Genomic DNA, 11270 nt, shown 5'->3' with positions numbered 1-11270 from the left:
CAAGTCATTTAACCTCTCAGCTGCAGTTTCCACCTGAAAAAGCAGAGGAATCATTGATCTGCCTCTGGGGAGCACTAGGAGGATGACATGGGGTAGCGCTTGTCGAGGACTCAGCATAGTGCCTCTTTCATGGGGACACGGATCACTTGCCAGCACAGTTTCCCCTTTAGGCTTGCAGGGGGCTCCAAATCTGCTTCTAGTGACGTGGCTCCCAGACCTTACTGCAAGTGGCCAGGACATAGGGTTTGAGCCATAGGAAGTGCTTACGAAGTTCTTTTGGCAACGTGCCCATCCCCTGCACCTGGCGGCACCTGCCCACATCTGCCCATGGTGCCCACATGGGTTTAGTTCAGTGCTCCTGAGTGTGGCCCATGAGCCAGCAGCAGCCGTGTCACCTGAGAACAGGTTAGTCATGCAGAGTCTCAGTGTCCCCCCCACCCCCCGCCAGCCCCGATTTAGAATCTCTGGGAGGGGAGCCCAGGAATCTGCAGTGGAACCAGCTCCGAGGTGCTGCTTCTGCTCACTCAGGTGGGAGAAGCCCTGGCCGGGCTCGCTCTCTGGGGCAGGGCTTCTCTGAGTGTGGGGCGGGTATCCCCAGCTTCACGGTCTCCTGAGGCTGGCCAGGGTGGGGCTTGCTCAGAACATAGATTCCTAGGTCCTACCTTGGACCAACCCATCCAGAATTTCCAGGTGGGGCCTGGGGCTCTGCATTTATTCGTCTCCTCACTGCCTGTTCAAGTGTGAGAATCACTGGAAGTCACTGACTGCCTGAGAGCTGAGGGCAGGGCCCACTCCCGCCCCCCCTCCCCCACCCGGTGCGTCAGGCTTTGCCTCTGCAAGGGTGGGGCGAGGGAGCATGGGCCGACTGGGTACCCCCAGCTGCTGCACCCCAGCTGCCGGATTTTCTTAATGAGGAGAGGGAAACAGCCTAATGGCCACCAGAAGAGAACCGGTCAAATAAACTCACGTACACCGTGCATGTGGACTACTCTACAGTAACGAGGGAAGACTGGGCTGGGAAAAATGCTTAATGAAGAGCAATGTTTACCTTCCTGAGCTCAGTGAGAAACAGTTGATGCGGAATGACCCCATATTTGGACAGAGGGAAGAGAAAGACTAGACAGATGTTAATAGTTAATAATTTTCCTAGAGGGATCATGGTGTTTTCTATTTTCTTTCCCTTTCTCTCTCTTTCTCTCTCTCTCTCTCTTTTTTTTTTTTTTTTTTTTTTTGAGTTTCTATTTTCTGCAGAGAACGTGCACTTTGTAATAAGAAGAAAACAGTAGGCGTAGAGGAGCATGTCTGGTCCCGGGTCCTCAGGTCACAGGTGCTAGTGACAGGCCCGGACTCCCAGGACGGTGCTTTCACTTGACCTACCTGCCGGGGTGACCTTTACCACAGTCCCCCTCACCCCCAGGCTGTGCCTGGTGCTCCCCAGCCCGTCACACGGTTTTCCCCACTTCTCGGCTTCGGCTTCGTGTCTTCCCTGGCGTTGGCCAGGGTACCTCCTCCCCTTCACACAAGAGGGAGGCGTGGGGGAGGGGAGAGCTGAGGCATAGCACAGTTTTCGTCTGGGTGTCACTTAGGCACCTAAACCTGAGCTCCAGAGGCTGGGCACGTAGGATGTGCTCGGGAAGTAATGGTCGAATGAATGAGGCTTAGAACGCAGCCAAGGACAGGGCAGGGGCCCATAGCTGTGTAACCTTGGCATGTCGGCGTGCCTGTCTGGGCTTAGGGTCTTCATCTCTGAGACTCAGGGAACTCAGGGAGGCTTGAACTCCGGGCCCGTCCAGCTTTAATCTCTGGGGAGTCACATACCTCCCCGTTCTGCCCCCTCGCCTGGTTTTCTAAGCTATTTCTGCTGCCCAAGAAGACCCCACCTGTCTGTTCCAGCTGCCCAGTGAGAGTACCGTGCAGAAGCAGCTGCTCAGGGCAGGGCCCTCCAGACAAGGGTGAAGGGAGGGGCGGAAGGAAGGAAGACCCGGGAACAGGAAAATGAGAGTAAGCGCTGGTAGCAGAGGGCCCGAGGGCACCGTGTTCCCGGATTTGAAGTTGGCCTCCCTGAGCTCTTTGTGCTGCCTGCGGTCAGGTGTACGCTTTTCATCTTTCTTGCCCAAAGCTGCCTTTATCTCAGTGCTCCCTGCCTGCTTTGTGGCTGAGACCCCATTTCCATCGGGCCCCAGCAACCCTGAGTCCCCAAGCCCTTTGAGCTGCCGTTTGCCAATGAGCGGCTCAGCGGGGAGAGAGAGTGGCAGAAATCCATTCAAGCCGTTCGTTTTAAAGCCGTTTCAGTAAACCCGTGGGATTTGTGTGGTCACATCTTTTCAATCTTCTTTCAAAGAAATGGATGGGTTTCTGGGTCTCTTCCACCACCAGCTTCCCTGCCTGAACCATGGAGAGAGGAAAATCAAAGCTGGGGACTGAGGCGACCTGAACTTGAGCTTCCGTCTCCCCTGCCTGTGGAGGGGCTCTGGGTACCTCCCAGGTAACACCAAGCATGTGTCTTCCTGTGCTCCCAAGGAGGCAGCCCGACAGCCCTCTGTACACTCACGAGTGTGTTTGTTTCTGGCCCCGGGAGCCCACAGGAACCCTTGTTGCCAGCCACCCCGAGGCAGGAGTGGTGGTGGTGGTGGGGGGGGTGATGACGGTGCTCAGCACAGAGCCCTGGGAAGGCAGAGGCGAGGGGGCAGGCCTCCATGCAGCCGGCCGGCATCAGGTCCATGCCCACGGTGCACTTGCCTCCGGGGTTCTGAGAGGCTTCTGTGAAGGAACGGGAGTTGTGGGGGAGCCCTGGGAAGGCAGAGGCGAGGGGGCAGGCCTCCGTGCGGCCGGCATCAGGTCCATGCCCGCGGTGCACTTGCCTCTGGGGTTCTGAGAGGCTTCCGTGAAGGAACGGGAGTTGTGGGGAGAGAAGAACAAGTGAGCGTTGCCTTCCCCGCTTTTCTGCCTGGGGGTGAACCGCCGCTCAGCTGTCAGTGCCCTCCAAGAAGCTCCTGTCTGCCTGGGGCTAAGCACCTGTCCCCTCTGTGGGGCCCCCGGCATCGTAGCTCTGTAGTTGGTGGCCAGAGTGTGGGTTTCATTGTTGTAATGCACTGTGAGCTCCTCCAGGATGGGGCTTGGCACCTTCACGTTCACATCCCCAGGAGGTCGTCCATAAGGTCCCATTGAGTGGGACTTCTGGACCCTGGGTCTGCCCCTCCCTGCAGTCTCGGAGCCCACTGGAGGGCGGAGTGTGCTCAGAACATCCCCCGACTCACTCGTTTCGCCTGCTCTGAGAAGGTGGCCCTGCTTGGGCAGGAGTCAGGCTGGAAGGGAACGCGGTAATGGGGTGGGTGGCATCCAGCAGGGAGGCGCTGGCCAGTGTCCCACAGGACAGACCAGCTGGCAGCTGCCACAGTCAGGCTCTCTCAGGCCCCCTCCCCTGCACCCTCAGATAGCCCGCAGCAGTGAAGTGCTGCTAACTGCCAACCGGTCTAGCGGGTTTGTGGGCACCTGGCTGGGTTTTTCGAGGGACAGGATGTCCTGCTGGGAGCAGCCTTTGTGCCTGTCCTTTCCGCCCCCTTTCACGCTTTGGGGCTGGTTCCCTCCTGGCCTTGGTTCCCCTTTGCCCCGCCTCTCTTCTCCTGGGGAGGACCTTGATTCAGCCCTTTCTGGTGGCCAGGGCGGCATGTAGCGGGGGTGCCTGGGTAGGAGACAGGCCAGGGATCCCTCAGAAACAAGGTGGGGTGTCTACAACCCGCCCCATGAGGCCCCCAAGTGACTGAGGCTCTGGGAAGCATAGCACCCGATGGCTGGGCTGGCAGGTACTGGGCAGGAGCTGACAGGGGCCATGGCAGACATTCTCCCTCCTCCTCCCCTACTGACAAGGACAAGGGACCAGAGGCCCCAAAGAGGCCACAGAAGCAGGGCCTGGGCCCCGGACCGCAGCCTCTCCTAGGCCTCCCCACACCCCCTCAGCCAGGCTCCCCTCTCGGAGAGCAGAAGATGGGGGTGAGGGAGCTTGGGTGTTCCTCTCACCCTCTCTGGGAGGGGCTGGGTGCCCCACTCCGTAGGTGTCAGCAGAACTGTCACCCAGCGGCGGGCGCCAGCACAGGGATTTCCCTCGCTGACTCACCCTGGCCTGGCTGTGCCTCCGCTGAGGCAGGAGTTGTCTGGGAAGGTGTCTGAGTGGTGACAGCGACTCACACAAAAGGAGTCTCAAGAACCCGGAAGGGAACCAAGAAGACTCAGGCTGGCTGTGGACAGGTCCTCTATGGACCTCTCAGCTCCACCCCCCCACCCCCCCACCCCTGCTGCCTCCCCGCTTCCTGCCCGCCCCCTCCAGAGACCCCAGCTCTTGATCCAGCAGAGCACATCCACTTCCCAACCCAGGGGAGGCAGAGAGGCCTTCAGGGTCCTGAGCACAGTGAGGCTGCTCCCTGCCTCCCTGCAAGACACCCCCTCCCCCCACCCAGGGCGAAATGCCTTCCCTCCCTCCAGAGAACAGAGCAGCCATTGACTCCTTGATCCACAGACAGGGCAGCCCAGTCGGGGACTGCAAGAGGCAGGAAGTGGGGCCAGCACAGTGACCCAGCCAGGAGCCAAGGACCCTCGGGGAAAGGGAAAACTGTAGGCTCTCCCCCTGGAAGAACATACCCGAATGTCTGTATGCCGTTTGGGGGCCTGGAGCACATCTTGGGGCCCTCCCGGCCCCAGGCGCCCATGCCACCCTCAGCTGAGCAGGCAGCAGGGTGGAGGTGTCCCAGTTAACCGTGTGTGGGGGGCTGGGGGAGGGTGAGCAGACAGAAATGTGGAGTGCACGCTTGCAAGCAGGCCTGTGGAGGCGGCGGCAGCAGAGGCGCGTGGGGAGAGCTGGGTGGGGGGTGGGGGGATGGTACAGTTCTGGGTGATTGCCCCAGAGCCCCTGCTTTCCTGTTGCCAGAGGGAGGGGGAGCTGCCCCGACTTCTCCAGGCTGAAATGGCAGGGAACGGCAGCCCCTGGGGCCCAGGCTGCCCGGGCTGAAGTTCAGGGGTGACATTTGGAATCCTGGCCCGCCTCGGTCTTGGCAGGCAGACTTTTCAGCCCCCTACCCACCCTCTTGGCCTGGTGAGAAATGCCGCGGTTTCTGTTGGCCAGGTGCCATGGGGCAGCTCCAATGTCTCTGATCGGGAGGCTGCCTAACCCCCTTCCCGCCCCCCAAAAGCATGTCTGGCCCCGTTGGCCACACTGATCCCTCCATGAGCAGGGCAGGGCAGCCTGGGAAGGAATGTGACCTGTGGGCCCAGCCTCCTGAGTGACAGGGCTGGGGGTACGGCCAAGAAGGCAGGATCTCCCTACCCTGCTTTCAGCTTGGCACACTGCTGTGGTCAGGATCACCGAGGCTGACTGGCCGCAGCCTGAGGGGGCGGCATAAACAGGTGTGGCCCAGGGGATGGAATGCACCCCTCAAGCCTCCAAGGGCAGCTGTCTTTAAAGGATGGAGGGTAGCCCTGCAGAGGGGCCTTCAGGGCTCCCCAGGAGCTCGGTCTAGGGCCAGAGTTCCGGCTTCTGCTCTGGGCCTGCTGCTGACCTCAGTGTGGCCTGGGGCAGGTCTCTGCATCCTTGGCCTTCACTTTCCGCCCTACAATGAGCATGTGTGACTCAGTGGCCCAGATGCTCTCCTGCTGTTTATTAAGTCTTCAGCTTTAGAGAACGAAGGAGGACCCCAGGACCTCCTCCTGATGGGCCTAGGTGGCCAGGTGCCTCTGCAGTGAGAGGTGGGGGTCCCCTCTTGGACTCTCCATTTTCTCCTCCCTTCTCCCTGGGGTGATGGGGTGAAGGGAGACAATGGCCAGTATGGGGCCTTCTGGCAGGTCCTTGGTTACCTTTATTACCATTATGTTTGCGTCATCATGATTGTGGAGTTGGCTCCCAGAGCCTGTGGGGGGCTTCCCGGAAGAGGCAGTGCGGCTCGCGTCCTAGGCTGGCATCCTGGCTCCAGGCCTGCGCGAGAAGCAGGAGGTCAGACGGGGGCACAGAGGGTCTAGGTGGGCAGGAGCGGGCCCTGACTCTCAGGCTTGGCTGAGCCGCCGGCTCCCATCTGCAGAGGGGCGGCCCACCCTCCACAAGCCGGCTGGGAGACCTCAGAGCCGAGGAGTGCGTGTTCTCCAAACATCTCGCTCGCTCGCAGCAGATGGCAGCCACAACTCCCCTTCTCCCTGCAGTCCCGGGCGCACTTCCCTTCCGCTTGCTTACCCCTCCTGTCAACTTTTGTCTCTGCTCTCTAGATGGGGAGGCAGTCGGCAGGCCCCCCCAAAGCCACCTGTGGCTGGCAAAACTTGGAGCTCAGGTTGTGGGCAGTTTGCAAGGGAGAGGAGACCTGGATTCCCACTTCCCTCGTCAGGGAGGCTCAGGCCTGCCCAGCTCCCACACGCGTCTGAGTGTCCTTGGCCAAACGGGCCTGCAGCGTGATCTCAGGGGAGCAAGGGAGCTGGTCCCAGGGCCTGGTCTGACATTTCTCGAGCAGCTGCTAGGCACCAGGTGGTGTGCCGACTGCCAGGGACACAGGCGGAGGGTGCAGCCCTGCCCGCCGGGAGCTCCCAGCCCAGTGGGGAACCAGGGTACCTGGGGCAGGAATGAAGGAGCATGGATCAGGTCTGCCTCGGGGTGGGCGGGCTCCTGGAGGCTTCGCAGGGGAGGTGGCGTGTCGGCTAAGGCGTAGAAGGCTGAGGAGTTCCCAGGAGAGCATTCGGGAAGGGCTTCCTGTGCAAAGGCGCCGAGGCATGAAGAGCTTTGACCCCGCAGAGCATCGTCTGTGACGTGGCGAGTAGTACAGCCCGCAAAGGCCAAGCTGCCTCATCAGCGTGTGCTAATCACCCCCAGGGGGGGCGTCTGCAAGGAAGACACAGCGCTTCTCTGGCCTCCTGTGGGGCGGGGCCAGCCTGAAGCAGAAGCTCTTTCATAGGGGACTTTTCTCAGCTGGAGGAACTCTAGGACCTGGCCCATGGTTGCCTTAAGTTTGGGGTCAGCAAGAACAGCCCCAATAGCCCCTGCTGGTGCAGCTACAGGTCAGAAGTCTCCCCCCGGACTGAGGCTGGGAGACCATGGAGCCCCCGAGTGAGGGCGCATGCCTTCCGAGAGTGTGGTGCTCAGACTCAGTGCTACCCTGTTTTGTGACCTGCCCTGGTTCCACCCCACATCCATGTGGCAACTGGGCCGAGCATCCGCGTACCGAGACTGTCATCTGTGTCAAACTCTGTGCTAAGTGTTCCCATACGGGCCTCATCCCATTAACCTTCAGAAGGGCCGTGCACGTGCGCATCACTGGCCCCAAGGTCCCAAGACTTGTTCAGGGTCACCCAGCTAGGACATGGCCAAGCAGAAGCTCCAGGCCCAGGTCTGCCTGACCCTCCCCAGCACGTCTCCTGCTGAGCTGCTGTACCCTGTCCACACAGAGGCTCTCCATGCAGGGTGGGGGTGGCACCCAGGCCTCGGAAGCCCAGCTTCCTGTGCACTCATGTCCTACCCATTCCTTCCTGTCTCTGCCTCCCCCCCACCTTATGCTCCTTTGGGTGGGGTGGGGGAAAATAGGAGGGGATGGCCAGGTCATTCACCCTGAAGGGCCCCGGCGGCTACAGACAAGGCCCCCCCGAGCCGCTGAGTGCCGTCCTGTAGGTCAGCAGCCTGGCAGAGCCGTGGCCCGCGGTGTTTGCTTTTCCCAGCCCAGCGTTCACTGTGCGCTCACTCCCACCTGGCTCACTGTTTGCCCAAGGACCTGCACACCGGGAAGAAGGGGCAGCCCGCTGCTTCCAGGCTTCCAGCTTCTCTGCATCCCTGGAGGGCTGCCCCGCCCGTGAGTGCCCCACCCCACGGTACCCAATGCTGCCCCCGCAGTGCCAGGCCCCTCGCCCGCACAGGACATGTGACTCTGCAGGGCCGGGCCTGGCATGCCTGGCACGCCAGGCAGCAGTGAACAGTCGGCAAACAGCAAGAGAGTCACCAGAGTCCTCGTGTCGGGAACTAGCCCTGGGCTGTGGGGCAAGGGGCAGCGTCCGTGGGACTTCTGTGTGGCCAGAGGAAGGAGAGCACATGGCCGAAGCCAAGAGCGTCCTTCACAGGCACATCTGTCTCTTTCTTTCCCGGACCTGTCATGGCCCTGACCCTCCCTCCCAGCGAGGAGAGCTTGCCCGCCCTTCCCTTCACCCCCTTTCAGGGGGATCAGCCCCAGGAACCTGACGAGTTCTCCGGCCCCTGAGAGAGGCCTTCCAGCATCCTCTTCCTGGTCTCACGGCGTTCTCTGCCACGTGGGCAGTCATTGGCCTGGTCCTCAGGGCTGATAGGAACTGCTTAGGTCAACAGAGGCCCCGTGGACCTGGCGTCCCAGGAAAGAGAGAGCCCTCTTTACCCCACAGCTGGCACCTCAGGGAGAGGCCTGCGTTAGCTGGGCAGGGGGCCAGCGCCGCCTTCCCTGCAGCCCCACTGTGGCCAGCCTCTCTGAGTGGTTCTAGTCCTGTGACGGTGAGGACTCTCGGCACCTCGTCAGCATGTCCACCCTGCTTTGCACTGTGGTCTTTAGCAAACCACTGCCCTGGCCCGTGGTCTCTTCATCTCCCCTACTCGCTACCTGTCAGCTAAGCTGTGAGGATGAGCAGGCCACCACCAAAAGGGCGCGCTGTGCCCTCCACAGGCAGAGCTCTACAAAGAGGCGGCAGCCTGGGGAGTGTCACCACTCAGCCTCGGGGCACCCTCCCAAGTGGGTGCAGCTGCAGGAGGTTCCCTGGCCACACCCCTGCTGGCCCTTGGGGGGCCAGCCATGTGCTGGGGACGCAGCCTGGCCTGGTGAGGTGACCTTCGGCTCCTGGCTGTGGGGAGCCCAGGTTCCGCCACCGCCTCTTAGTCGGGCGTAGGACCGATGTGGAAGAAGGGAGTGCTGGTCTCCTGAGGGTTGTAACTTGTTCAAGTCACCGTGGCCACCAGGCCCCACAGTCCTCTCTCCTGTGTCAGTCAGGGGTAGGTGCAGGTGTGGGGACAGACACAGAGCCTGCAAGCCTGGGCAGCATCGCAGCTAACTCCATCCTCAGGCCTTTGGTCCCACTGCTCTCTACTCCCCAATAGCAATGACGACCCGTGCCAGGCACGCAGCCACTGCCCCTCACCCGTGCCAGGCACGCAGCCACTGCCCCTCACCGCGAGGCCGTGAGGCCGGCGCCCTCGCGACCCCATGTGCAGGTAAGGACGCTGCTGTCGCTCTTTCTCTAGCCTCGCTCAGCTGCTATTTATCCACTTTTACGGGTGTCAGGGCTCCGAGAGGTTGTGGTTTGTCCACACCTGTTAGTGGTCAAGCCCAGTGCGAAGCCTGAGCTCCCCGACACCAAGCCCACACATTCCTCCTCTGCCCCGCAGCAAACCGAGGTGCTTATAAATGAGCACGTCGGTTCATAATTGATCCCGCCTAGGGTCCCTCGGGCCTCTTCTCTCCGAGGAGCTCTGAGCAATTCCCAGACATGATCTCATGCGTCCTCCGAGGCCCGGCTCGCTGAGAGGAAGCCCCGGCAGAGTGGGCGCCAGGGAGCGGGTCTCAGGTCTGGAAACCAGCCGCTCACTGTCCGGCCCCCTCAGCCCTCCGCCCTGGTCAGGGAGATCCCAGGGTGGGGGCACGCCTCTCGGGGCCCCCTGCTCTGCTCTGGTCCCTGACTCTGCAGGTGGGCCAGGAGGAGGGAGGAGGCTGGGAGAATCGGATGAGGCCCCCCAGGGTGGGGCTGTGGAAGCCCAGGGCTCTGTTTCGAGGGAAGTGATCCTATTCCCGAGGTTTTTTGTAGTGCATTCCTTCTCAGAAGCCGCTGCTATATCTTGTTTGTTCTCCCCACATTCCTAGGTAGTTGGCAGAGATCACGTCAGGATCACTGGGAGGGAGGACCTAGAGGACAGGCCCTTTACCAAGTCCCCTCCCTTCCCCAGCAGCGCAGGAGGCAGTGAGACTGTTCCTGTCTCCATTGTCTGGAGAGGAACCAAGGCTTAGAGACTCCCCAAGGCCCCTGGCAAGTCAGTGACGGGTTAGGTTTTGAACTTGGTTCTGGCTGACTTCATAAATTGATGCCTTTAAAACGCTGGGCAGTTTCCTGCCCATCTACCTCCCAGGGTGGCTGTGAGGTGGTGGCGTCAGTGTGACTGAGACTTCATGGCAAATTCCCGAGGCCGAGATGCAGACCCTTAGAAATCACACATTCCGAGGGAATAAGAAAGTGAATCCCAGGGAAGCTGGACGCCGTCTGGCTGAGCCCCGCGTTTTCGGACGCGGACTCCGAGGCTCTGACGGGAAGTCATCTCCCCAGGTCCTCCCTTTTCTCCCTGGCAGCTGGGCTGTGGGTCCGCGCTGAGACCCCTCACAGCCCAAGCTGTGGGGCTCGCCCCGGCACTGGGAGAGGGCGTGAGGGCCGGGCTGCCCCCTGAGAGCACCGCCCTCTGCCGTCCCCATGGCCGCCCCCCCCACCCCCCGCTTCAGCTGTGCACTTTTCAGAGGTGGATGCCACCAGCCACCCTCCCGCAGACACGCAGGGCAGCGGGCAGCCGGGGCGTGGGGCTGGGCGGTGACCGAAACAGGCTTATGGGTGCCGCAGATCCCCTCAGGCACAGGACCTCCCCGGATAACCGGTCACGGACCTGGCTCTGTCGCTCACTGTGTCGCCTCAGGCAAATCACCCAACACCCGCTCCCTGCCATAGTTTCCGCCTCAGTGAAGTGACGATGCCCTGCTTCCCCCCTGCCTCGCCCACAGCACGGTGGTCGGGCGCCAGCAAAGCCCCCCCGTATGTGATGCTTGCTGCTGGAGAGCAGAGCGGGCTGGAGCTTGGGTCGGGCATGGGGCCAGCGGGTGGGTGGGATGAGCTCAGGACCAGGAGTCAGAGGCAGGAGTCAGAGGCCGGGCTCAGACACATGGCTCCTCCTCAGGCAGCAGGAGCTGATGGGCTCCTGCCACCTACCAGGCCCTTTGCTGGGTGCTGGGGACACAGCAGGGAAGTAGACAGGCGGGGACCCCTGCGCTGGGAGCCACACCCGGGGGGGGGCTAGTAAATATATTGACAAACAATCAAGCCAGAGAGTGTTCTGATGGAGAGGGGCTGGGGGACCTGAGGGCGAGGTGGCAGGTCAGCTCGGAGGAGCTGCATTTGAGCCAGGAAATGAGTGACAGGAGAGAGCCAGCTACGCAGAGATGGAGGTGACGGACATGTCTGAGGGAGGCCTGAGTGTTTGAGTGTTAGGACAGGACCCGCTGGGCTGTTTGAGGGGCGCAATGCCAGAGGCTGGTAAGCCA

General features: G+C 61.5%; 1 long non-coding RNA gene across 1 annotated transcript; it reads right to left on the bottom strand.

Annotated features, from left to right (window-relative positions):
- Window positions 1-5826: 5826 nt before the first annotated feature.
- LOC112479231 lies at window positions 5827-10825 on the bottom strand. The gene is made up of 2 exons (XR_003046125.1): window positions 6584-10825; window positions 5827-5962 (listed from the first exon to the last, which is right to left on the bottom strand). It is a non-coding gene; the product is annotated as an uncharacterized LOC112479231 (long non-coding RNA).
- Between the last annotated feature and the right edge of the window lie 445 nt (window positions 10826-11270).

This window comes from Pteropus alecto, unplaced genomic scaffold (assembly GCF_000325575.1).
Source record: "Pteropus alecto unplaced genomic scaffold, ASM32557v1 scaffold43, whole genome shotgun sequence".
NCBI lineage: Eukaryota > Metazoa > Chordata > Mammalia > Chiroptera > Pteropodidae > Pteropus > Pteropus alecto.
The sequence above is the reverse complement of the archived record's forward strand: the minus strand, read 5'-3'. Positions and strand labels throughout refer to the sequence as shown.